At 41.9% G+C, this 25,345-nt stretch overlaps 1 pseudogene; it reads left to right on the top strand.

The window, feature by feature from the left end:
- On the top strand, positions 1-25,012 carry LOC131923663 (dnaJ homolog subfamily C member 8-like; annotated as a pseudogene).
- The last annotated feature ends 333 nt before the right edge of the window (positions 25,013-25,345 follow it).

Here is a 25,345-nt window from a genome sequence, read left to right as displayed (position 1 = left end):
ATGGTGGATGAAGCAGAGAATTTGTCCTGGAATTATATGAAGCCAGCGAAAGAGATAGCATTTGGAACACAGCATTGTGCAATTCTAGTCAGTGCGAGAAGCAATCAGAACGTTTCAAGGGGGCTGAAATGTTTGAAACATGAGGACACGTATTGGCCCATTCAATACCTTAGAGAAAAGAAAACTATGGGAAAATTTTTTTCCAAGAGTATATGCATGAGCCAAATTCTTCACTCACATGCTTGTATACGGGACCCAACTCTGCACTTGGATATTTGTGGCAACTTTGCATTCTGCAGACTTAGAGCTTGTGTGAAACAGGAGTTCGGCATATGGCAAACTTTAGCTCGCGTGGAGACACAGCTTCTGTTAGCATTAAGCTGCTCATTAGTATGCAATGGAAATTTTTAAAAGGAAAACAGCATTAATGACTATACGGCATTTGTAAGCTATTTTGAAAGTTGGAATTTAAAGTAAGATTGAAGAGCATAAAGCAATATGGCCACGATCCCCAATCCCTGCCACCACGTCCCTCTGCTGGAGCCCATGATGCGGCCAGGCTCATTAAGCATAAACCCAATTTAGCATCCTGGGTTATGTTTCAGGACTGGTGGTGAGGCAGACACACATGGGAAGAGCCAGGGACTCCACTCATAATCTCATCCCATTAGCTAAAAGCTATCTTGCCCTTGCAGATGGGGAGAAGCTGCCTGGGTGGGCGGAGCTCTGCTCTCCCCTCACCTCCTAGGTAGTGAGCACTTCTTAGCCATTAGGAAAACAGATGCCCCTTCCCCTACAAAGCAGGTTCGCTTCCTCCCCGTTCAACACACAGCCACGACCTCCAGACTACAGATCACAGGGAGAAGCTCTAATGTTAAAACCCAGAAGGCTTTGAAAAGAAAGCGGACCCCTCCTCAGAATAGTTTGCCTGACCCTGTGTTTTCCAGGTCACAGTTTCTCAAGTGGATGGAGCGGGGACACCCATGGTCCCCTTCCTCTTCTTCGTGTGTTTCATTGTATTTGATCTTAACCTATAAAAAAGACATATCTAATTGTAGAAGAACAAGGGATCTCTCCAGACCTGTTCTTCCTCCCCACCTCAAAAAAACAATTGATTCAACAACTGTGGAGTATGCAGCAAGCAACGAACAGAGAAACTTAGGCGGAAGAAATTACTTGTAACCACGTGGATTTGGGGTGGTAAGGGCCACAATGATAGAAAAATTTTAAAAGTAGAATAAAAACTGAGACCTTTGGCTGTTGTCGTTTGGGGTTGTTTATTTATGTGTTTGTTTTTAACGACAAAAACAAAAGCATGGGACTTCATGCTTCAGCAGAGACATACCCCACACCGGGGTTAGTGCAGGGAATTGGTACATTTGGCGGAGGCCCGAGCTGGCTGCAAAAGGACAGAGTGTGAAATCAGAACAGAAGTCCAGCTTGAGATGCTTAGGGGAGCAGACAGGGAAAAGACAGTTGTCCACTGCACGACAATAAAACCAAACACTCTTCATTTCAGAGACGAAAGAAGGAATGCACGTGCGCTAAGAGCATGGTCGGCAGAACCCCAGAGCCTAAGGGGAAAATTATCTGAGGAGGGAGTGCTAAGCTGCCCCACAAGCCACAGAAAAGCTAGATTATTTACTCAAGAGAGGGAGCTGAAGAGGGTCCACGGAAAAGGCAGTGGGAACAAAGAAACTCAGTCATTGGACATGCCAAGAGAAATAAGTGGTAGCAACAACATTTTAAAACCCCAATTTAGGGGGAGAAAGAAGAAAATGATCGGTCTTAGCCAAGAAAAATAACAGTTCCACATAGCTTCAGCCCTTGGATTTTTGCATTCCTACATGCATGTCTGTGGTCTGTGATTCCCAAGTCATTTTGTGAGCGTGAAAGCTGACCTCCTCCAACTTCTCACTAAGCCACTTTTCTCCTACTGAAATGTGGATGGGATGTCTACACTCCTCAGCCAGCTGGTGTGCTCAGTCTCACAGTGGCAGCATCCTTCACTGCAAAGACCTAGAGATCCTTGTAGCTCAAAGTCATTTTCATCATTGTAGTCTAGTCTCTGGGTTCTTAGGAAAGGACAGTGGTGTGGAACACAGGAAAATGACTGTCCGTGTCCTTTCGTCAGGACAGAGAAAACCCCAAAACCAAACAGGAGCCCCAAAGGTGTGTTTCAACTTCATCTGGAGTTTCACTTCAGTTGGTAATAGTAAAGAGGGATGCAGAATCGTTCTTTAATGCTGGATGGTAGAGTCATAGATCTAGTGTATGAATGTGTGTGTGTGTGTGTGTGTGTGTGTGTGTGTGTGTGTGTGTGTGCATATGTGTTCCATTCTTTAATGCTGGATGGTAGAGTCGTAGATTTAGTGTATGAGTGTGTGTGTGTGTGTGTGTGTGTGTGTGTGTGTGTGTGTGTGTGTGCATATGCATTCCAGTGCATGTGGGAGCCAGAAGTCAACCTCCCATTCTCATTCTTCAGGTACCACCCACCTTGTTTTGTGAGATAGTGTCTCCTGTTGACCTGAATTTGTCAAGCAGGCTGGGGCAGTCAGTGAGCCCTAGGGGCCACCTCTCCCACCTCCCCAGTGCTTCCGTGACAAGCACATGCTCCACACTTGACAATTTTTAAAATATGGGATTGAACCGAGGGACTGAACTCAAATTTTCACGCTTGCTAGGAAAACACTTTACTGACCTAGAGTCACCCCAGCACCCACAGATGATCTTGTAAACTTTTATTCACTTTATTTTTGAAGTAGTTAAAACGTTAAATGTAATGAGTGACTAGGCATAGTGGCATATTCCTTTAATCCCAAAGTTCAGGAGGCAGAAGCAGGTGGATCTCTGAGAGTTTGAGGCCAGCCTGGTCAACATAGAGAGTTCTAGGACAGCCAGTGCTACATGGAAATACCTTGTCCCAAAAAAAAATTTTTTTAAGAAAAATTTATTTTTAAACAATAATTGGGGAATGTAAGGGTGCAAAGTTCACTAAGAATGACTGTGGTCTCTGCCAGTAAGATTTAAGAACTGAAAAAAAGAGATGCACAGAATATCAGAATTACCAGTAATATCAGAGGTTTTTAAACTCCAGCCACAAATTGCCATCGTGTGAGAAGCAGTTTTTAAGAATACTAGCCTTGAGGTCACATGGTGGCTGGCCAGGGAAACGGTGGCTCCAGGAAAAAGCATAGCTTTGGGCAGGGGCAGAGGCAGCACGGAGGAGGATTTAGGACCTTCTGACCACAACAAGGTGAAACAATTGGAGAAGAGAGATTCAGTTCCAACGTCCACAGCTAATCAGACGAAGTGATCGACTCGTCCTGATTCCTCTGGCTTTAATCTGAAGCCATCTGAGGTTCTTCAGACAGATCCTGAAGTGACAGATGATGAAATAAAAAAAAGAGGTTTCTGCAGCTGCATCCTGACAAAAATGTTGGTTCATCTGGACAAAAATGGAGATAATGCTGACAAAACATAAAAGGCTTTTGAAGCTGGGGACAAAGCTTAGAAGTTGCCACTAAATCAGGACGTGATTGAGGCAGAAAAAGAAAACGTGGCACCCACTGTTAAAGAGCAGGGAAAACAAGTAAAGAAGGGAGGGAAGCCTACAAGTGTCGAGGGAGATGATCCCGCACTGTTCCAAGCAGTTCCAGGCAGGCTACAGACCATGGAACTGTTCGCTGAGCTGGAAATTAAAAGGAGAGAGGAGAGAGAGAGAGAGAGAGAGAGAGAGAGAGAGAGAGAGAGAGAGAGAGAGAGAGACAGAGAGAGAGACAGAGAGAGAGACAGAGAGAGAGAGAAGCCAAAGAAATGCACGAAAGGAAAATGACAAGGAAGAGAGAACAAGGCACGAGAAAAAGCCCAACAAGAAAGGAGATGGCAGGAAAAACTTCGAGGAAAGCCAGGATGGTGGAGCGGACAGGTGGCGAAATTTCCCGGCAAATACACAGGGGAGGGAGGAGAAAGCGCGGACCTTCCTGCAGCCACCAAAGCTAAGAACAGTGCCAGTGGCCAGCAGGACCCTTCCCCAGCTATCTCTTCCTGCTTCAAGGGCTCGTTCTTTCTCCACTTCCCTCCCCCCAGCGTAGAGCAGTGTTTGGTTTTTAGTCTATTTCGATTTAACGTCAATCAAAGTAATTCGTTGTATGCTGAGAGGAGAGGCTGGGTCTAGCCTTCCCCATCCTCCCCATGGAACAACGAGGATTGGAAGATGCCACGACTCCAGCTGCCTTCTCTTCCCCCAGCCTGTGACGTAATGTTTTGTATTTCACTCAACTGTGGCGGCTCAGAGGTCATGTATAGTGTGGAAATCCTCTGATGAGATGTCTTGAGTACAGTGGTGTTGCCATGACTCCAGACCATCCTGGACCACCTTGGGAAGTCCCTTTGCTTGTTTCTGATGTACCATCCATGAAGCCCTAGATCTAATAGGTGAGGCATGTGGACTCACAGGGCAGTCACTTGATGCCCAAATGCCCTCTGGTGTTTGGCACAAGTCCTTCTGTTTGACTGACCAATCAGTCAGAGTGGCATAAGGCTCCCGGCAATTTAAACCTGTTCATTTTCCAAAGAGTTAGCCATGTTCCCAGCAGTTCCATTATGTCCTGAGTCATCTCCACTCATTAGCAGCCATATTCTTTTATGTACAATAAAGTTTCATACCAAAAAGAAAAAAAAAAGAATACTAGCCTTGCACATAGTTCACCTGAGAGAATTTGAAATGAGAATCAGTAAGTGTTAGGACTCAGATGTATTTTTTTCCCAAGATGCCATGGTAATTCTGATGTGTAGCCAGAGTTGACAATGGCCCTCATCTTCTGGAAGGTTGCCTTCGTTCTCCTGAGATGAAACCAGAGAACACACAGATAAAAGCAGAAGATCTCTGGGGCTCAAAGCAGGAGAGCAGGAGAACTGGGTTCTAGACCCAAATTTGCTAAAAGTTGAGAAACTTAAACAATACGTTTTACTTCCTTGAAGTCCATGTTTTTTTAAAAAAAAAAAAGACTGCCCTAAACAAATAAAAATGTCTGAGATCCTTGTCTCAAGTTCTATCAGTTAGGAATAAAAAGATGGAAACAATTCTTCTGTGGTCTACTAGCTGGCAGTTTGTTCTCTAGCAACATTTTTAATAGAGCAGTAGACTATGCCCTTCTTATGGCTAACTTGTACTCAACTGACTTTATGAAAGAATGCAGCGTATGGCCAAATGGACAGTTATTTTAAATCACTGTTACTGTAACAGAAATGAATCAAGGTGGCCAACTGGCTTTATTGGGACTACGTGTTCTTTGGTACTACCAAAGATTGATATTGGACTACGTCATTGGTAAAGGCGGACTCTTACAAAAGTAATTTGTTTCTAAAGTACCTGCTGTCTCAGTTAACACCTGGAAGAAACATTAAGGATTTAGAGTTTAACACTCATCAAATCACCCTCTCTATTACCTCACTTCTCAGACTCTTACCTACATCTCAAATCTGTCACCTCCACAAAAAATGACCAGTTTGCCCTATCTGATCTTAACAGCACATGGGTAAAGTATTCTATGGGGGAAAATAGCTAGTCTCACTGGATAAAAGGAAAATGCTTTGAGTTGCTCATTTTACTCAGACTTTAGATAAAACAAGAGGAACTTTTCTCTCTCTCTCTCTGTGTGTGTGTGTGTGTGTGTGTGTGTGTGTGTGTGTGTGTGTGCGTGCTCGTGCGCGCGCGCATACACCTCGCCCATGCAGGTTACTAATTCAAAGGAAAAAACATGACCTCAAGAGCACATACAAATCAACATTGTGGTGCCTTGTGATATGACCTGGAACAAATGGATTAGCAGCAGGGGGTTGAGAAAGCTCAGTAAATGCCCTGAGAACTAGAACTGGACAATGGATGAGGGAGAAGAGCTGCCACTGGACTGACAACCTGCTTTCTACAAAGAATGAAAATAGATAGCATCCTGCTACCCATCCCAGTTGGAATCAGGAGCAATCATCCCTCCCACTCTGCTAGAAGGAAGTAGCCTCTTGTCCTACGAGATCTGGGGAGCTAGGTGCAGCATCCCAGTCAAGATTTGGGAGTAAGGGAATATGAAAAGAACTTGGATATATGACCGCCAACTTACCTAATAGGTAGAGCTCAGGAATAAGTCAAAGAGGAATCCAGCTGTGAGCTCAGCATCACAAAGCTAGAACGGGACCAGAAGAAAGAATGGCTAGTTGCCGATTCAGCTGGGTGTAGAGTTGGAACCACTAAGCTGTCCTCTGACGAAGATGAGTACTGGAGCCTCTGACCCAGCTGCAAGTTTTGATTAAGAGGTCTATCTAGCTGCATGTGGTGGTAAATGACTGCAGCCCTGGCACTTAGGAGGTTGAGGCAGGAAGACTGTGAGTTGAAGGTCAGTCTAGATGGCCTAATAAGACCCCATCTCCAGGGCAAAACAAATCTCTCCCATGCAAAGAGGCCAATAGAAGAATAGCCAAGTCAGAATTAACTTTATTTATGTTTCCTTATTTGAGGAGGTTGAGGATGAGAAAAATAAAGTTGGACCAATATATAGCAAAAGAAAGAATTATATAAGGCTATTATTTAATAGATATTGAAGAAAGTGAGATAGAAAGGACACACAAGCCAAAGGATTAGAACTAATGGATGATTTGTAAAACTGAGGACCAGAGATAATACTGAAAAGATGGAGAGAAGGTGAGAGAGAAGAGCCAACATGCCCTACCCAGGCAACTTGGAATCCCTGGAACATGGCTATCTCCCCTTCACAATCTGTCCCTTTGGCTTTTTCTTTAATTTTTTAATTGTGTGTGTGTGTGTGTGTGTGTGTGTGTGTGTGTGTGTGTGTGTGTACATGCCATGTGGAGGTCAGAGGACAACTTGTGGGAGTCTGATCTTTCTCTCTACCACATGTGCTGGGGGAGGACCCTTCTGTATGCTGCAAATGTATGTTGCTATCATTGGTTGATAATAAAAGCTGATCTGGCCCATAGCCAGGCAGAATAAGGCTGGGCAGAAAAGCCAAATGAAGACACAGAGAGAGGAAGGGCAGAGTCAGGAGACACCAGCCAGCCACCACGCAGGCAGGACATGTAGAAAATGATATAACAAGCCATGAGCCATGTGGCTAAACATAGATAAGGATTATGGGTTAATTTAGTGTAAGAGTTAGTTAGTAACAAGTCTGAGCTAATGGCCAAACATTTATAATTAATATAAGCCTCTGTGTGATAATTTGGGAAGTGGCTGCAGGAGGAGGCAGGACAGAGAAAAGCCTCTGTTTACACACATGGGTCCTAGGATCAAACAAAGGTCATCATGTTTGTGACCAAGTGCCTTTACCCACAATGCCATCTAGCCAGCTCATGTTTTCACAATTTGTTCTCTGCCTTTCCTACTAAAGAAGCAAAAGAAGACTTTGGGGATGTGGTGGTTTGAATGAAAACACCCCCCACAGACTTACAGGGAGTGGCCTTTTTAGAGAAAGTATGTCACTAGGGATGGGCTTTGAGGTTTCAGAAGCTCAAGCCAGGCCCAGTGGCTCTCTGTCTCTTCCTGCTGCCCATCAATCCAGATGTAGAACTCTCAACTACCTCTCCAGCACCATGTCTGCCTGCATGTGGCCATGCTTCCTGCCATGACAATAATGGACTAAACTTCAGACCCATAAGCCAGCCCCAACTAAATGTTTTCCTTCGTAAGAGTTTCCATGGTCATGGTGTTTATGCACAACAATAGAAACTCAAACTAAGGTGGAGAGGGTGGGTCTGTTGGAACTTCTCTCCCCATAGCCTATCCCACCACACAGTACAATAATTCCCACACATGCCTCTAAAGCTGGTTTATATCCTCTGGAAAACTTCTCCTTCTCCCTTCCCTCCCTTCATATAGCACCTCATGTCTCCCCATGGCTTCACCTAACGTGGCTAAGTTCATCAGTGAGCCCCTGACAGAAGTCACCTCTCCATTACAGCCACCTAGAAGGATATCTCTGTTGTAGGCAATTAATCTTTGAAAATATGTAAGAATGTGTACAAGTCAAACTGGAAGTAGGCAGGACATGTGCTCTGACATACCATTGGTGAACAACCACTTCCGGTTGTTCCTGTTTCTGTCTTTGGTTTGCATTGGTTAAGAATCACAAGTCTGCTTTTTTGCTTTTCTTTTTTTGTTTTTTTTCTATTTTCCTCTACCTTCCCCCTCTCCCTCCACCTCTCATTCTCATTCTTTTACAGGTTCTTGCCATGTAACCAAGGTTGGCCTCAAACTCATAACCTCCTTGCTTTGTCCCTTTCCTCACTGTTGAGACTACAATGGGTGCCATCTTGTACAGTCAAAAGTGTATGTCTTCAAGTGGATGATTTATTTAGGAAGAGTCTGCTTAAGTCAGCAAAGAAAGACAAGGAGGGGACAAAGCAAAATCTCTTAGGTCTCAACCACACGGGGTTTCTTCTCAGCACTCATGACCCCAACACAGACGTGAATCTGACAGGTCGGTTATAATGGGGGCTGAATCCATTCTATTGATCTTTTAAGATGAAAAGGATCCCTGTAGTTGCTATAGTTATGATATAGATTTTAACTTCCATAATAAATTTCTGTGGTGTGGACAAGTAAAGCGCATTGCCTATGGGTAATCAGACACATTAAAAATTTTTATATTAATATCTTTTTATTTGATACAGTGTCTCATGCAGTTCAGGCTACCCTTAAACTTCCTATGTAGACAAGAATGGCTATGAACTTCTGATTGTTCTGCCTCTCCCTCTCAACAACCAAGGTGACAGGCATGAATGAATACCAGGTTTATTTTGTGCTGGGGAGCTTACTCAGGGCTTTGCGAGTGCTGGACAGGGTACTCTACCAACTGAGCTATGTGCTCAGCCTATAGTAATAAATCAGACTGCATAGTCTAGTCACTGTACAGTACATTTTCCTATAATATAAACCAAGTATGACAGGAGCTTCTACCACCTTGAGTAAAGACACTGTTCCCTTTTGTTTCTCATCTCTGAACAAACCATCCTTCTTTGAGAGAATCACATAAAACTTTGTTCTAGTTTAGACAGCATCTTCTCTGGTCCCTCCTTAACAAGGACTTGACTTCTAGCCCAAGTGTATCCTTGACAGCACAGAGAAGTCAGCTCTGATGGAGGGTAGGGTATAATCTTGCCTTACTTGGTTCTAGCAGCATCCCCAGAAAGAGGTAATTGCTTTCCTTCTGTATCTCTGTGGTGGGCTACTTCTGGAAATTTATCATAAGGAAATAATATTGGCATTGATTACAGAAGCCAACACGCAAGGTTTAAAATCCCGAGAAACAAATACAACTGAATTACACTTAAATCCAGTTTTAATTTTTTTCTCATCTTAAAAAGCTTCCAGAAAATCCAGAAGACATAAGAAAAAGAGTAAAATACCAATGAGAAAAGCAAATGCACATGCATACATAGATATAAATATCCAGGTAAAGAACACTGAGGACAAATGATAAGCAGAAGCAGACAGGATTTCCCATCATACAAAGAAAATTTTAGCACATCAGTCAGAAAAAAGTGACCAACCCAATAGGAAAGTGAGCAAGCACTATCAATGAAATATAAGTAGCTGATAAATATATGAAAGGAGCTTTGTTCTATTCACCCATGGTTAATACATGCAAATCAGAGTGATGAGATTCATTTTAGTTGAAAAAGAAGCATTGTAATGTGTAAAGGTTTGATTAAAATGTAATGTGTCTGATGATGTCACTGACACAGGTTGCTGGTGAATATGCTAAATGGTACAATATTTCTAGAAGATAATTCAGTTGTGACAATCAAAATTTTAGGTATCCAATTATTTAGCCCACCAAGCACAAATATGGTCTTCTAAGTAGATCTATACATACCCCAAATTAGAAACACAAATATTTGCACAAAAGAATTATTATGCTTCTGTACAGCAGGATGCCAGGAATCAGCTAGGGATGGGAATTGGATTTATATGTACTGTTTTGAATACGCTTATAATATTAAGAAGTACGGCATGTGTTTACATATATTATGTGTATACATGCATAGTATATATGTACATATATATGCATAAAACCTTAGGTTTGATTCCCAGCACTATAAAAAAAAAGAATGGGGTGGGGGGAAGAATGAAGGAAGGAAGGAAGAGAGGATGGAAAGACAGAAGGAAGGAAGGAAGGGAGAGAGAGAGAGAGACAGAGAGAGACAGAGACAGAGAGAAAGAGACAGAGAGAGAGAAAGGGAATGATACTTCAATCATATTTACAGAAACAAGAAAAAATCAAAAAAAAAGAAAAAAAAAGAAAAAATCAAGTAGAGATATAGGGAGATGAACATGTATGTGCACAGATACAGTTATGTCTATGTATTTATGCACTCACTTGCATTTGTGTAAGATCTTTCTAGAAGGAGAGGAAAGAAGCAGTAAAGAGTGTTATAGATCTCTTTCCAGATAAGCCACTACCTTTCCCTCCAGTGTTTGGCAAGATTTGAGAAGGAGGGGGCTTTTCCTGGCTTTTCTAGTCAAGCCCAGAGATAAGAGAAGCTAGTCTAAAACTATCCCCCTTCCCTAGAAAGAAACAACTGCAGTTTGCACCCGTTGTCTTTGTGATAACACCTTTCTGAGAATCCCTTCTATTGCCACCAACTCTAGGTGACAATAGCAATAAGCTATGGAGTTCACAAATACCCACGTCACCCACTAAGCCTCGGATTCCCCAGCAGCTACTGTTGTGGATATGTAGAAGGGACGTGTCCCCCAATGATCTGGAGATGGACAACACAGGAGAGGAGATGCTGTCTGTCTTTTGCCATCACAGACATAGTCTTGTGGGTCCAGTGCAGAGGCACAGAGCATGCGCACTACAATGAGCTCATGTGAGTCCATTAGAGATCCTAGACTCTACAATTGGGAACTAAGAACAGGACAGAGAAACTCCAGCTCACGATCAAAGAACAGGAACTATTTTCCTTGCCTTCGTCGCTTACTCATTGTGATCCTCATTCTTCAGTTACTGATTTCTAGCTCCTCTCATTTCCCTCACGACATAATCTCATCTTAAGTTTTTATTTTCAAAATAGTGATTTCTTTATCCTTTGTCTATAGGTATGAATGAAGACTCCCTGTTGGGTGGACGCATCTAATTAATTTACACATGTAGCACCTTAAACAGTTGCTAGACATTGCCATGGAAAAATTATGCTTAGATTATGTTCTATCGTTATTCTCAGGCCAACTTTGTTAAGTTCCCACTCAATGGTGTGGGAAAATCACAGTTGTTACGTGCATTTTAATTCATGCCCTATGAAAACACCAGCAGATAAAGAATTCTCCGAGCTGGAATGCTGATGACTGAGTTGGAATTTTTTAAGGAGACTGTTTTCCAGAGTTTGCAGGGAAGCATTCCTTAAAGGACTGAAAATTTTACACAGCATTAATTCTATTGCACAAGGCTATTTTGGGAGTACATTGTCAACAGATCTTAGTGGCTAGTTAATTTCAAATGCACAGTTAGCATACTTCACATACTAGGAATCGAGGCCAAGAGAAGTCATAACCAAGTCCACAGTCTCAAGACTCGGTACCCAGGAACTGAAGAACTCAAGTAAGAAAACAGATGTAGTGTGGTACTGTGAACACGTGACTGCGAGGGTCTAGAATGCCAAGTCTAGTCTCAGCTTTGCCCAGAACACTTTCAGACCAAGCGTGACTTAATAGAACATCCCAAGCTTCTTTGGATAGTAAAAGAAAGGGGCTTGATGAAGCTGGAGGGCTTTGCCAGCCTTTCAGCTTTGTGAAGGTTGACACAGATGTTATCGAACTCCATTTTCCAGTAAGATCTTTTGTTTCGAACACTTATTTCATATTAAAGTGTGTGTGTGTGTGTGTGTGTGTGTGTGTGTGTGCTTCTATGTGTTGGTGTGTAGTACCTGTGAGTGCAATGCTCACAGATGCCAGAAGAGGTTGTCCAATTCCCTGGAGCTGGAGTAATAGGCATTGTTGTGAGCTCTCTGACCTGGGTTCTGGTAACCAAACTCTGGTCCTCCACAAGAACAGTACGCACTCTGAACCACTGACACTCACTTCTGTCCTGCAATGGCACTAGGCAAACATATGACACACACACACACACACACACACACACACACACACACACACACACACATATAGGCACTCATACACACACACACACACACACACACACTACTACTACTACTAGTAGTAGTAGTAATAGTAATAATAATAATAACAATAATTTTTTTAAAAAACAAGAAGGCCTTCAGTAGGTGAATTGATGAAATATAGTATGTCTATAGTATTACTCAACACTAAAAGAAATGATATATGAAGCCATAAAAAGAGAAAACAATTACTAAGTGAAAAGATCCTATCTGAAAAAAGCTGCCAGTGCCATAACTATGGGAAAAGGCAAAAGTATGAATGTACTTAAAATATCCAGCGATTCCAAGGGGCTAGGAAGAAAAAAAAAGAGATAAATAGAATACAGGGAATTTTTAGGCACAAATAAATCCTGCCATATGGTGGTATCGTAGTGAATAGATGCCATTACATAGCTCCCTAAACCCACAGAACTTACTCTAAGTGTGTCTTGAAGTAAACTATGGCCTTGGAGTGACAGCAGCATGTCTGAGTAACCTACATCCCACTCTAGTGGGGGCTATTGATTATGGAGGGTACATGTGCAGAAGTATATGAGAAGTTGTCCCTACCCCTTAATTTTGTTATACATCTAAAACTTCTTTTCACTAAAGTCTTAATTAAAAGAAAACTTTAAAACATTCATCTGTAACCAAGATTATGCCACATATGCATGTCTAAATGATGTCATTTTCTGAAAGCATACCTGTTGCCACCTTGACCTAATTTCAGAGGTACTAGTATTGGTTTTTTTTTAATTTGGTAAATAATGAAAGGTGCATACAGAATAGTTTACCTAACTTTCATACAAGTCAATGGATTTTCCCAAAGTGGATATCTTTCTGTAAGCAGAAATCAGTAAGAATGAGAGCAACCCTGGAGGCCCCCTCATTTCCCCTTTCAGGATCTCCATGCCATCCCAAGGAAGTTTCTACCCCAATCTCTCTCACCCAATCAATTATTTCACCTGCTTATGAACTTTATACACAGAGCCTTGTACCCACTGTGCACACTAAAAACATTGTGAAAGTCACTCATGTCGTTTTATATACTTGTAGTTAATTCTCAGTGCTGTGGGCCATTTCATCATATGAATTGATTCACTCTTCTTTCTTTCTTTCTTTCTTTCTTTCTTTCTTTCTTTCTTTTCTTTTCTTTTCTTTTCTTTTCTTTTTCAAGACAGGGTTTCTTTGTAGTTTTGGAGCCTGTCCTTGAACTCACTTTGTAGACCAGGCTGGCCTCGAACTCACAGAGATCCGCCTGCCTCTGCCTCCCGAGTGCTGGGATTAAAGGTGTGCGCCACCACCACCCGGCTCTCTCTCTTCTTTCATTGGTGCTTGTTTTGTATTCCAGTTTTCTACCACGAAATCTTTGGGATGTGTCTTTTAAGGAACTTGCATATAGATTGCTATGGGTTTATCCCTAGAAAGCAGAACAGAGGAGGCACATACCTCGCTTGAATGGATTCTAGAATTCTGTAAGGTGTTTATTCAAATGTATACTCTCAGCACTAGTTATGAGAGAACCAGGTGATTCGTGTCTTCACAAACACTTTGTTTCCTCTTTTCTTTTAGCCCTTGAGGGCATACAGCAATATGGCATAAGATTTTCAGTTTGCACTTGGAACACACCACACCACACACACACACACACACACACACACACACACACACACACACACACACGGTGGGGAGGATTGGCTGTATCAGCTGCTTCCCAGTGCTGTGTGACACACAGCACAGTTCAATGAAACAGCTTGAAAACAAGATAGAGCCACGTAATGCTAACCTTAACTGACTTATATAGATAATATCCATATGTACACACATATACAAAGAAAGAGCTAGCAGATAGATAGGTAGGCAGGTAGATAGATAGATAGATGGATGGATGGATGGATGGATAGATAGATAGATAGATAGATAGATAGATAGAAAGAAAGATAGATAGAAAGAAAGATAGATAGATAGATAGATAGATAGATAGATAGATAGATAGATAGATTATAGATAGGTAGGTAGGTAGATGATAGATAGATAGATAGATTATAGATAGGTAGGTAGGTAGATGATAGATAGATAGATAGATAGATAGATAGATAGATAGATAGACAGATAGATACTTTCTTGGTTGGTGGAGACTGCTGTAACAAATTACTATAAACTCTGTGTCATATAAACATGAGCCATTTGTTTCTTAGTGTTGGCAGATTCAATGTCAAATAAGAATCACTTCTAGTGACACTGTCTTGCCATATCTTCACCTGGTAGAAGGGGCTAACAAGCTGCCCAGAGTCTTGTGACAACATTGGTCTTGTGACTTAACCTCAAACAGCCCCCTACCCACCCCTCCAGGAGCATGACCACTCAGAACAGCACCCATAGTAGTGTAGAGTGCAAAGTAAATCCCAGAGAACACCAGAGATGGAAAAGCATTGTGGTGATCGATGGCACACATGTCCTAATATTTTTTTTAAATGATCATTTGGGGAAAGAACTTGTTTTTGAACTTGAGGTATCATATGACACCAATAAACATAATTACATGCCAACCCAGTAGGAGGAAAAGGGTCCCAAGCACAGGCAAAAAGCTTATTATAATTTGTTGTGCCATGTTTGGTTGATATCCCTGGGAGGCATGCTCTTTTTTTTAAGGGAAACAGAGGAGGAGTTGATCTAGAAGAGGGGTGACTGGGAGGAGTGGAGGTGGGGAAAGTTATGGTAAGGATGCAATGTATCTTAGAATAAAAATAAGAATTTAAAAAAACATAACTACAAGATCCAAAGCAGTCTATAATTCTGGCCCCAATGCATTAAAATCCTTCAATCTGTCCAGTGTTCCTCTGGTTCTTAGAAACATTCTTATCTGTATCTTAATGTGGCTGAAACATCTATCCAGAATTCACCATTCCACACTCAAGACTGTTACATCATTCTTTCAACCTGTGGCTTCTTAGACAAGACCAGAAAGTCATTCAGATCTCCTAAATGGGGAAGAAGACGTGTGACTTCCTGGCTTCTCATTGAAGGATATTATTAAATTTCTAAGTTTCTAACTCTTCAGGTATTGTATTGTCTGCTCATTCATGGTCCCCCGTGTCTCTGACAGCCCATTGTAAAGAGATTGGAAAGTCATGTCACATTATTCTTGTAGAGAAGGGTCTGGATGACCACTTGTGTCTGAAGGTAATGAAATGCCCCAAGATGTGAACTGTGTCCTTCTGCTACCTTGTCACACACTCTATTTACCTGATAGAAGAACATAAGAATTTCTGCTACACCTTCATGAGAGAATAGTTTCCTACTGACAAGGACTTTTGTTTTGCACTCAGGTGCTATTGCCACAGCCAACTTCCACTCCATCCTTCATTCTTTAAAAGAAAAGAACACATCACACCTCCTCAGCAAGGGCTATCATCAGACACTATAGTAAACATCCAAAAGCTAAATTCTGCCCCTTACATTCCAAGCTTCAAACCCAAAGAACAAAGTTTGTTTTGTTATTGTCTGGGCTGTTGGCTTTTATGTGGAGATACAGCATTGTGAAACAGGCACTAAGCATCAGGTCATATAAGACTTATCACAGCTGTCCATGCCCTGTGAGAGAGTGGAGACTCCATGGACTGCATCTGGCATATCAAACCTGAAGAGGGCAGATTACTTGAGTGCCAGGATAGCTATGAACGAGGCCTAACAAATTTGTGGATGACAATGCCACAGAGTCAAAAGGTTGGACATCGTGGGCTACATCATCTCTCTGGGCCACATTTACCCAGAGTAGTATTTTCTGGGATAGCCTAGGTAAACCACTTCGTGTTGTGACCTTCAGACTCTTTGAAACTCTAGCAAAGGTTGCTATGTCTCAATACACTGTATTAATCCAAGATACAAGCTCCCTTTGTTAGGGAGCCCAACATCTTCTCCCTTGTTCCCCCATCTCCTTTGAACATTTCACATGGAAAGTTCCACATTCTACTGGAATAAATGAAAGAGATGCCTTCTATCTGACAAAGCCATGGCTACCTTCTACACACACACACACACACACACACACACACACACACACACACACACACACAAATGATGGGTAGGTAGATAGATAGATAGATAGATAGATAGATAGATAGATAGATAGATAGATAGATAGAAGCAGGGAGAGACTAACTCTTTGGTTGATAGTAACCCATCAGAAAATTATGGGTTTTCCATCAGATAATCCTTTCCTATACATACAGCACTCATTGTTTCACAGATTTGCTTCTTCCTTAATAGTATGATGAGCCAGACTGAGCAGGTAGTATTTATAGATTTAAGTGTGTGTGTGTGTGTGTGTGTGTGTGTGTGTGTGAGTGTGTAACAATTACTAAAGAAATAGAAGCTATGAATTAGAGGGCAAATAAGGGGAACATGAGAAGAGATGGGGAGGAAATGGGAAAGAGGCGAAATGATGTAATTTTATTCTAATCTCAAAAAATACAAATATTTAAAATTAAATAAATTAAGAGGCTGGGAGGAGATGAGGCCATACATTGTGTACCTGCATGACACTGTCAAAGAATAAAAAAAATATTATTTAAAATGGAAATAAAAATCATCAAATGCAAAAAAGAGCCTTAAAACCTAATGTAGAAATGAGTAAAAACCAAGGAAATATGAAGTCTCAGTAACAGGAAGAGCCATCTGCTCCATACCAGGTTCCATTGACGTGACAGATGGCGGCTACTAAATTTCGGCTAGTCTTCGCTTCATCAGAACCCAGGTTTTCAGAGAAAGAGACTAGTGACCAAATTTAGGATAACTGTCTTTCTTTAACTTCACAGAAAGGAAAGCAGACTCCTCCCCAAAATTAAATTATCCACAGGAAGGCATGCCCCCAGAAATGGCCATTGGCACTTTTAAAAGGTGAGACTAGCTGATAGGCATTCTCCAGTTGAAAAATCTTCCATAGACCACACCCATTTCTGGTCTCTTTTGTCATCTGTAAACGGTAGGGTTGCTTGCAGAGGGGTCTCTGCCACCTTAAATGGCTGCAGAGAGTCAAGATGAGGGAGGCAAGAAGGCAGTTGGGCTCAACACAACTCAGTAGCTGGTGTTGGTTCGAACTTCTGCGTTCAGACCCCGAGTAATCTATTGTAGGCGTATTTAAGCACAACACAATTTTGCAAAAACTATTCTGGTGATAATTAACTCAATCTTGCATGCACAACGAAGTATACATATATCTCCTTAAGGAATAAAGTAAGCTAAATACACATCAGACCTGACTACATCGAAACTTTTTGTAAAGTCCATGATAGGTTCTACAGATTAGCTGAGAAAACCAAGCTTATGATAAGGGTCTCAGGGAGGATCCAGTGTTGGAAAAATCTTTAGTCACATAAGCACAAAGGTCCCCAGGCTAGGAAGCACTTCCACTCCAGCCTTCTGGGCAGTTAACAGGTATCGCATTTCTTCCCTTGAAGGAACAACCCTGTGTGCTTACTACTCCAGGGTCCCCTAGGGGGGTGGCTCTCAACCTGTGGGTCGCAGCCCCTTTGGCAAACCTCCGTCTCCCAAAACATTTACCTTACGATTCATAACAGTACCAAAATTACAGTCATGAAGTAGCAGCCAAAATAATTTTATGGCTGGGGGTCACCACAACATGAGAAACTGTACTAAGGGGTCACAGCGTTAGGATGGTTGAGAACCGCTAGTGCTTATCTGTGTGCACAAAGACCTCCGTTGCCTCCTACAGGGTTGAACTCAATAACATGTAAGTTCCCTTTCAACCCAAACAGCCTCTGATATCTGCTGTCCCACTGCTCTCTGTGACAATTGGTTGTTCCCATGACGGTCACCATCAGAGGCAGCTACAGGCAGACAGCATCTAAACAGAGGTGGAAACAACACATGTTCCCTGGGACATTGGAAGGAGAGAATGAGGGCTGGGAACATAGAGCTGTTGGTAGAGAATCCTCCTGGAATGCACGAAGCCTTCGATATGATTTCCAGCACCACACATACTAGGCATGGTGAGATATGTAATTCCAGCACTCGAAATGGAAGCACGAAGCTCTGAAGTCTAAAGCCATCCTTGACTGTGTAGAAGAAAGGAAGAGAAAGAGGGAGATGAGGAGGGAGGGAAGGAGGGAGGAGGAAATAGAGGGAAGACAGAAAGCATTCTGACATCCCACAGATGTGTCTCCCTGTTCATATCTATGTTCTAAAGAACCTTCCTTTTTCCTTTTTCTTTCTTTCTTTCTTTCTTTCTTTCTTTCTTTCTTTCTTTCTTTCTTTCTTTCCTTCTTTCTTTCTTTCTTTTAATTCAATGTCAGGACAAATGCTCCATCCCGACTCCTTTCAAATGGCTTTCTCAAAGCTGCCTCTGTTCTTGGGTCTCCTTTTATACCCCAAATATTTGTTTTCTGAACTCCAAGTAATTTTCCTGAACTTTTTGCCAAATCCTCCTCTTCATGGCCTGATGCACTTTAATCACGTATCTAACCCAAATCTAGCATGCTAGTTATTTACTGAAGTTAACTTTCCCGTGTTGTTTTTCTACTTTCTCCTTTAAAGAGCTCCACAGACTTTCCAAAACTAACCAGTTCTGCAAAGTGAGGCTTTCATTTTCTTAAGCTTACCTTCCTGGGTTTTGATTTCAATTCCTTTCTCATCCTGGATTAAAAACTCTATTGCGATCCTTGCCGCAGTCATATTTACAAATTACTGCTTCGGTTTGTTTCTGTCCATTTCCTTAGCAGGGGCTGCAGGTGCGTTCGCCTCTCCTCCACACCGCCCTCTGGAGCCCCCCTAGCATTTTGACCCAGAAAACAGGGAATCGCTCGCTGGTGTTTGGGTTCCCTTCTCAGCTCCTTGACTAGCTCCGTGCATTCTCTGGCGTTACCCACAGACTATGTGTGTTAAGTCCTATATTCTCTTTCAGAAGGACTGAGGTTCTTTGAGCTTTAATTATGGTGTCTTGGATTCCTCCGTTGCTTTCATGCTCATGAATTTTATATGTCCTCTTATTGCACCCTGCTCACTACATTTCTTAATTCCCCAAAATTTACTTTCTCGAAACCTGACACCTTTGTATAGCGGTATTGTTTGGAGCCTACATACATCTCATTCTTCTCTGCCTAGGTCATCTGGACATGGAAATCCTATCTATCTGCTATCTTAGCATCATGGTCTTTATGCAAAAACTACTGTCCCAAAGCGATATGTATCATCTCTTTCCAGCAATTGACAATTTCTACAGGTACTCGAAATTCTAGGTTATCATTGAGTCAGAATTTTTTCATGTGTCATTAAAATACTATAACAGTCCCCTTTGTTAGAGAGGGCTACCTAGTATAGGGCCAGCCTCTGCCTTCAATGGTTAGCGGTCAGTTCCTTGATGAGACGTATCAAGTCCAGAAAGAAAGAACTGTATCTACAATCCCACCGCCTGCATCTATGGGACAGAATTAGGAGGAAGGCTAGGTTTCCAGACAACTGGGAAATGCATATGAAGTGCACACACCTCTATTTTCTCAGAGCAGTGAGTTACAGATTAATACAGAATTTGAACAGGGAAGAATGGAGGTTGAAACCACTTCCTGGAACGAACTTAGTTCTTGGAATTCTTTTGGCTCAAATGTGGGGTTATTATCGTAAAACTGGTCGTGTAGTGCAACCCTGTACCAACTTCAAAGTGAAGTATCAACAAAGACGATCACTCTCAGACAGGAGAAAGGCTATCCTGATGGGAGCCAAGTAAATAACATGAATTTCGTTGGTTTGCATAGAAAGGGAACCAGTAATTGAGAGAAAGGCTTTAACCAAAAGGATTTGAGTCCATTTGATTAGAAGTATTTTTAAAAGTCTCACATGAGCATCCTGACTATTAGCGTCTCTGAGGTTTATGCACCACTGCTCATTTTCCAATTAACTGTACATCCTAACGCCCCTGTGCCAGTTCAATGGTTTCAGGCACTGGGAGTTTCGCTTCTTTTCAGAACAGATATTTAACACTGAAGCCTTAGGACTGTGATTACTATCATTTTTGTGGGCTTGGGTTTGCAATCCCTCAAAGACCTCGTATTTCTTCCAGGTCACCATTCTGACATCAGGTATAGCTGAGAATAAATTTGTAGATCTACTGATGAGTTTTCTTCAATTCAATAAGACATGCAATATGGGTGACAAACTGAGTTATATCCTATTTAAAAAGAAGAGAGAATGTTTTCTATCCTAAAATCAATAATGTGATTTTTTAAGGCATAAAAAAATAAGGAAAAATTCCAGAAAAAAGGAAGCTAGAAAGAAATGACAACAGAATACCTCTGACCCTAAATGGGGTCCTATATTCAGAGGACTCTTTACAGGAAAAGATTCCTTATATGGTAAGGGATCATTAAGTCAAATTACAAAATTGGACTCTAACAGTAGATTATATTGTATCCATGTAATTTTATGAAGTTGATAGCTATATTGTGGTTATATGAGAATATCTCTATTCTTTGGAAATACACACTAAATGTGTATGAGAATAATTATGTATATGTAGGGAGAGGGCACATAAATAATAAAACAAGTGAGACAATTTTTTTTAAAAAATATCTATTTTTATGTGGTGTTTTGCCTACATGTATGCCTGTGTGAGGGTGCCAGATTCCCTGGAACTGGAGTTACAGACAGTTGTGAGCTGCCATGTGGGTACTGGGAATTGAACCCGGGTCCTCTGAAGAGCAGCCAGTGCTCTTAACTACTGAGGCATCTCTCTAGCCAGAGACAATTTTTTAATTGATAAATCTTGGCAAAGGGCAATGTGCATTCTTTGTATTATCTTATATTCATATGTTTTTAAATTTTTAATTAATTTCAAAATGTCCTTTAATGATATAAGCTTAACTAAAGTAACTGAGACTAAACAATATATTCTGTCATATTCCCTTTATAGGAGTTTCAGTACTATATGTAACTAGGTGTTAAAACTGCAAAGAAAGAGGGGTATAGGCAAGGCATGCTATAGTTTATATATATGTTTCTGGAGATAGTGTGATCACCTGTGGTGATAAAGGATGTCTAACAGGTCTGTAGCTCTGGCTCTAGTATGCTATATAAACTACATATATAGTACATATACACACACACACACACACACACACACACATATATATATATACATATATGCAGTGTAATCCCTTAACAGGATATCATAATAGGATCATGGTCATCTCTAGCAGGGACAGAGGAGATCAAATGGGGGTGGGGGGCAGACTGCAGACGTCCATGTGCTAGCAACATTTTATTTTCCATCTTGCATAAAGACAACATGGATACTGCTTTGGCTATGACTTAACTGAATCTTTACAGTTTGTGATCTTCTTCGTGTGGTTTCCGTTTCTGAAAGAGAGGGACAGAGAGAGAAGCAGGAAGGAGGTAACAGGGAAGAGGAAGGAAACAAGGGAAGGAAAGAGAGCAGAAAAGATACAAGGTACAGATCTGCCTTTATGCTCTTTCTGCTGAGAGCTCTTTTCCATGCTCGCCACTGATCCCCAAATCTCAGCAAATGCCCACCCCTTCTCCAGGCTGCCTGGCATACTAGAGCCAGAGCTACAGACCTGTTAGACATCCTTTATCACCACAGGTGATCACACTATCTCCAGAAACAGGTAACACATAGGAAGGAGCAAGGTTGTTAAGGTTCACCTTCAGCCCTGGACAAGGCAAAAGATAAGCCATGCTGTGAGAGGGGAAAGATCAAGAACCAGCAGTGACCGAAGCCAGATCTTCCGCATCTCCTTCAGTCTCTCTTCCCTGAGTGACAGGCTTGATACAAGCTCGGAGAAGAGTCTTATGGCTGTGTGACACTGTCAGCACACCCAGGAGACCTGTGGTCACCTTCCCAGCTGCGGCTGTATCTCCCACCTCCTGTAGGCTCTAACACACAATGTCCCTCGGTGCCCAGGTGAGCCAGCCTCGCTCCTACCTCCGTCGCACGTATGGTTATCTCCTCTGCCTCCGAGCTGCTCATCTGTCAGGTCACAACTGGGAGTTTTCCTCATCTAACTGCCCAGATGGAATGTTGGCCTGCAACATTTTCCTTCAGGGTCTTTGTTACTCTTTCTTCTCATTTGTGGACTCATTCACTTTCCCAGCAACCTGCAGTTCCCGAATGCAGGGCATCACCTACTTGGTGAGGCAGTTCCCGTCATTCCTCACACCTGTCAGGGATGAAGCACCACTGTGCTGGTGGACTCATGAATGAGCAAATGAACAACTCATTGGGCAACCAGTCTGTCTATCAATCTTGACCTTCTACCACACTGGTAGCAAAATGACCAAACAGTCTCTATAACAGACTCCATTAAAAACCCTTCAGTTAGCTATGGCAGGTTCTCAGTAGAACTGGAATTGCCTACAAGCAACAGACTGATTTTCTTCCACTTGGCAGTTGGTTGCCTCATAAACAGACACTGGCTGCCAAATTAATCCTCTTCTAATAAATGAAACTTTAGTTTCTTTAGCCAATTACATTTTTATATACTTCCGTTTATCTGTTGTGTGTATGTATGTGTGGGTGTGTAAGTGCCACAGTGGTGTGTGTATGGAGGTTAGGGGACAACTTCGAGGAGTCAGTTCTCTCCTTCCATCATGTGGATCCCAGAGATCGGACTGAGGTCCTCAGGCTTGGGAGCGAGTGGTTTTACTTACTTTGCCATCTTGCCATCACAGTAATTATAGTTCTAAGGAATATTTTAATAGACACGTAAACAAAAGAGGAGATTATCTAGACCAAGTGAGGGAAGGAAAAATGTAGTTTATACTTTTCCCCTGAGTAATCTCGAAGAAACAAACGTCTTATTCTCAAATGCTATTTAGAGGAAATAGCAAGGAAAGTAGAATATTCGTCTAGGGTTAGTAGACCTGAGCTATGCTGTCTCCTACCCAACCTCCTAAACCCGATTGACTTCATTGATTTCCTGGAGACTGTGAAAAATTTTTCTGTGAAATGAATAATTTCTTTAAAGGTTATTCAACTATGAAATTAAAATATTGTAAATGGAATCTTTTGGTTTTTTGTTTTTTTGAGACAGGGTTTCTCTGTGTAGCTTTGTGCCTTTCCTGGATCTTGCTCTGTAGACCAGGCTGGCCTCAAACTCACAAATATCCGCCTGGTTCTGCCTCCCAAGTGCTGGGATTAAAGGTATGTGCCACCACCGCCCGGCAAGGAATTTTTTTTTTAAGATAATGGGCCAGAAGCTGGAAAGATAGTTCAGATGCCATACAAGTATGAGAACTGGAGTTTGGATCCCCAGAACCTCTAACTCCCATAAGCACACACACCCCTGCTTGAGTGCACACACACACACACACACACACACACACACACACACACACACACACTATAGGCAAGAAGAATCACTTATTCAATGTTTGGGTGTAAGATGTACCTTTGGGAAGCTTATACCTACTGTTCTTGTATACAAAATGAAAATTACTGCATGAAAAGATTTTTCATGATTTTGCAGATTTGTTTACAAAACCTGTTGCTAGGAGGAGCTGATAGAGCGCAATCAACTTTTAATCCAGGCATTTTCCCTGTCACAGTGACATTCACACACAAAGGTAACAACATGCAGAGGAAGCTGGACTGCTTTCTGAAAATTACTGTCTGCCCTTTGCTGCGTATAGAGCTAATTGAAGAAAGAGGTTCAAGCAAACCAAGTGAGGACTTCTATTTTAATTTGTGCAAATGCATAAAGAAACCATGAAAGTCATCTGTTCTGCATTGGGTGTTGCCCAAATCCCTAAAATTTTAAGTCCTAGATGGCCAATGTTTCTTGAAATTATGTATACATGGCACACAGTTGGATGACAGGTGTTCTGCTGACTGATTAGTTTCAGAAACTATATTTTCTGGCTTCAGTTTAAAATAGGAATTATGGAGATTTCTAGGATGTAGTCTCCCCTGAAAAGAAGAGTGACCCACTGGTTCTGGTTCTAACAACTGCATCTGATGTGCAGTCGAGCCAAATGGCCAAGTGAAGGTCGATAAGATGGCTCACTCAAGGGACCACTTGATGTCTTCTTGAAGCACCCTAATAACATCTGGACAGAATCCTAGACAGTACATTTTACACCAGAAGGGTTCTCTTAGGCAGCACTTAGTGATACCTTGAAAAGAGCTAGACAATGACTCACTAAGATTTCTGTCTTCTGTGTTTCCAAGATGCAACACTCTGTTTAGCTTCTAAAACATTAATAGGGAAACAAGCAGAAAGTCTTCTGTGCTGACAGCAGCAGCTGACAGGAAAGAGAAGAAGTTAAGGACTGTAGCTTTTCATTTTAAGTCCTTCTCCAGTAGGGCTATAGAATTTGGATAATGGTCACTTGTTGCTTTGAAGTTTGTTTTTTATTTCTTAGTAAATGTTAGGGAGTTGGTTGTTTGACAAACCTCCCCAGACATGGACTCAGTATGGAATCAAGAAAAGAAGTAACTGAGCATTGAACTTGGTGTGGACATGACCTGCACCATACATATGTACTTCTCCCGTCCCCTCTACCTGCCAGTGATCAGCTTTTGAAGCATCTCCAATGCTCTGTTTCTCATTGCCAGGAATCTTCATCATGCAGCAACTCTTTTCTGCGATGCTGGAAATACTGCAAACTGGTAGCAAAGTGGTGTAACCATCTTAGAGGGCAGGAAGAAGCCCTGGAGCCCTGGTGCCTTCTGGACACCTGGAAGCAGCTGGAAAGGAAATTGCTAGGCAACCTACTCCATGAGGAACTGAACATCTATGCCATTTCTACCAAAGGAAACACTGATCCGGGATCTGCTCCATCCCCTGTAGTGGGATCACCTAGCTGACTGTTCAGCTCCTCACTCTATGAGGCTCACCAGTGTACTCAGGGAAGAAGGGGGCATTGCAGAGCCTCTTCTAACCCCATCTCACATTCAGTCTGAGTCTTTATTCCAAGCTTCTTGGTTCCTTCAGAACACCAGGTATGTGTGTTTGTACTATTTCCATCTAAGCTAGATCCAAGTATGGATCTATGCCACTGGTTGGATATTCAGTTGAGAGGAAGGCTCCATCACATATGGGACATGGAGACAGGAGAAGATAGATTGAGAAAGGAGAGATGAACAAGGAGAATATGAAGCAAAACTTTTCTGCCTTTGCCAAGACTCACCCTACAGCAC

The sequence above is a fragment of the Peromyscus eremicus genome, chromosome 13 (assembly GCF_949786415.1).
Source record: "Peromyscus eremicus chromosome 13, PerEre_H2_v1, whole genome shotgun sequence".
Taxonomy (NCBI): Eukaryota; Metazoa; Chordata; class Mammalia; order Rodentia; family Cricetidae; genus Peromyscus; species Peromyscus eremicus.
Note: the sequence above shows the minus strand (reverse complement) of the source record. Positions and strands in the feature narration are given on the sequence as shown.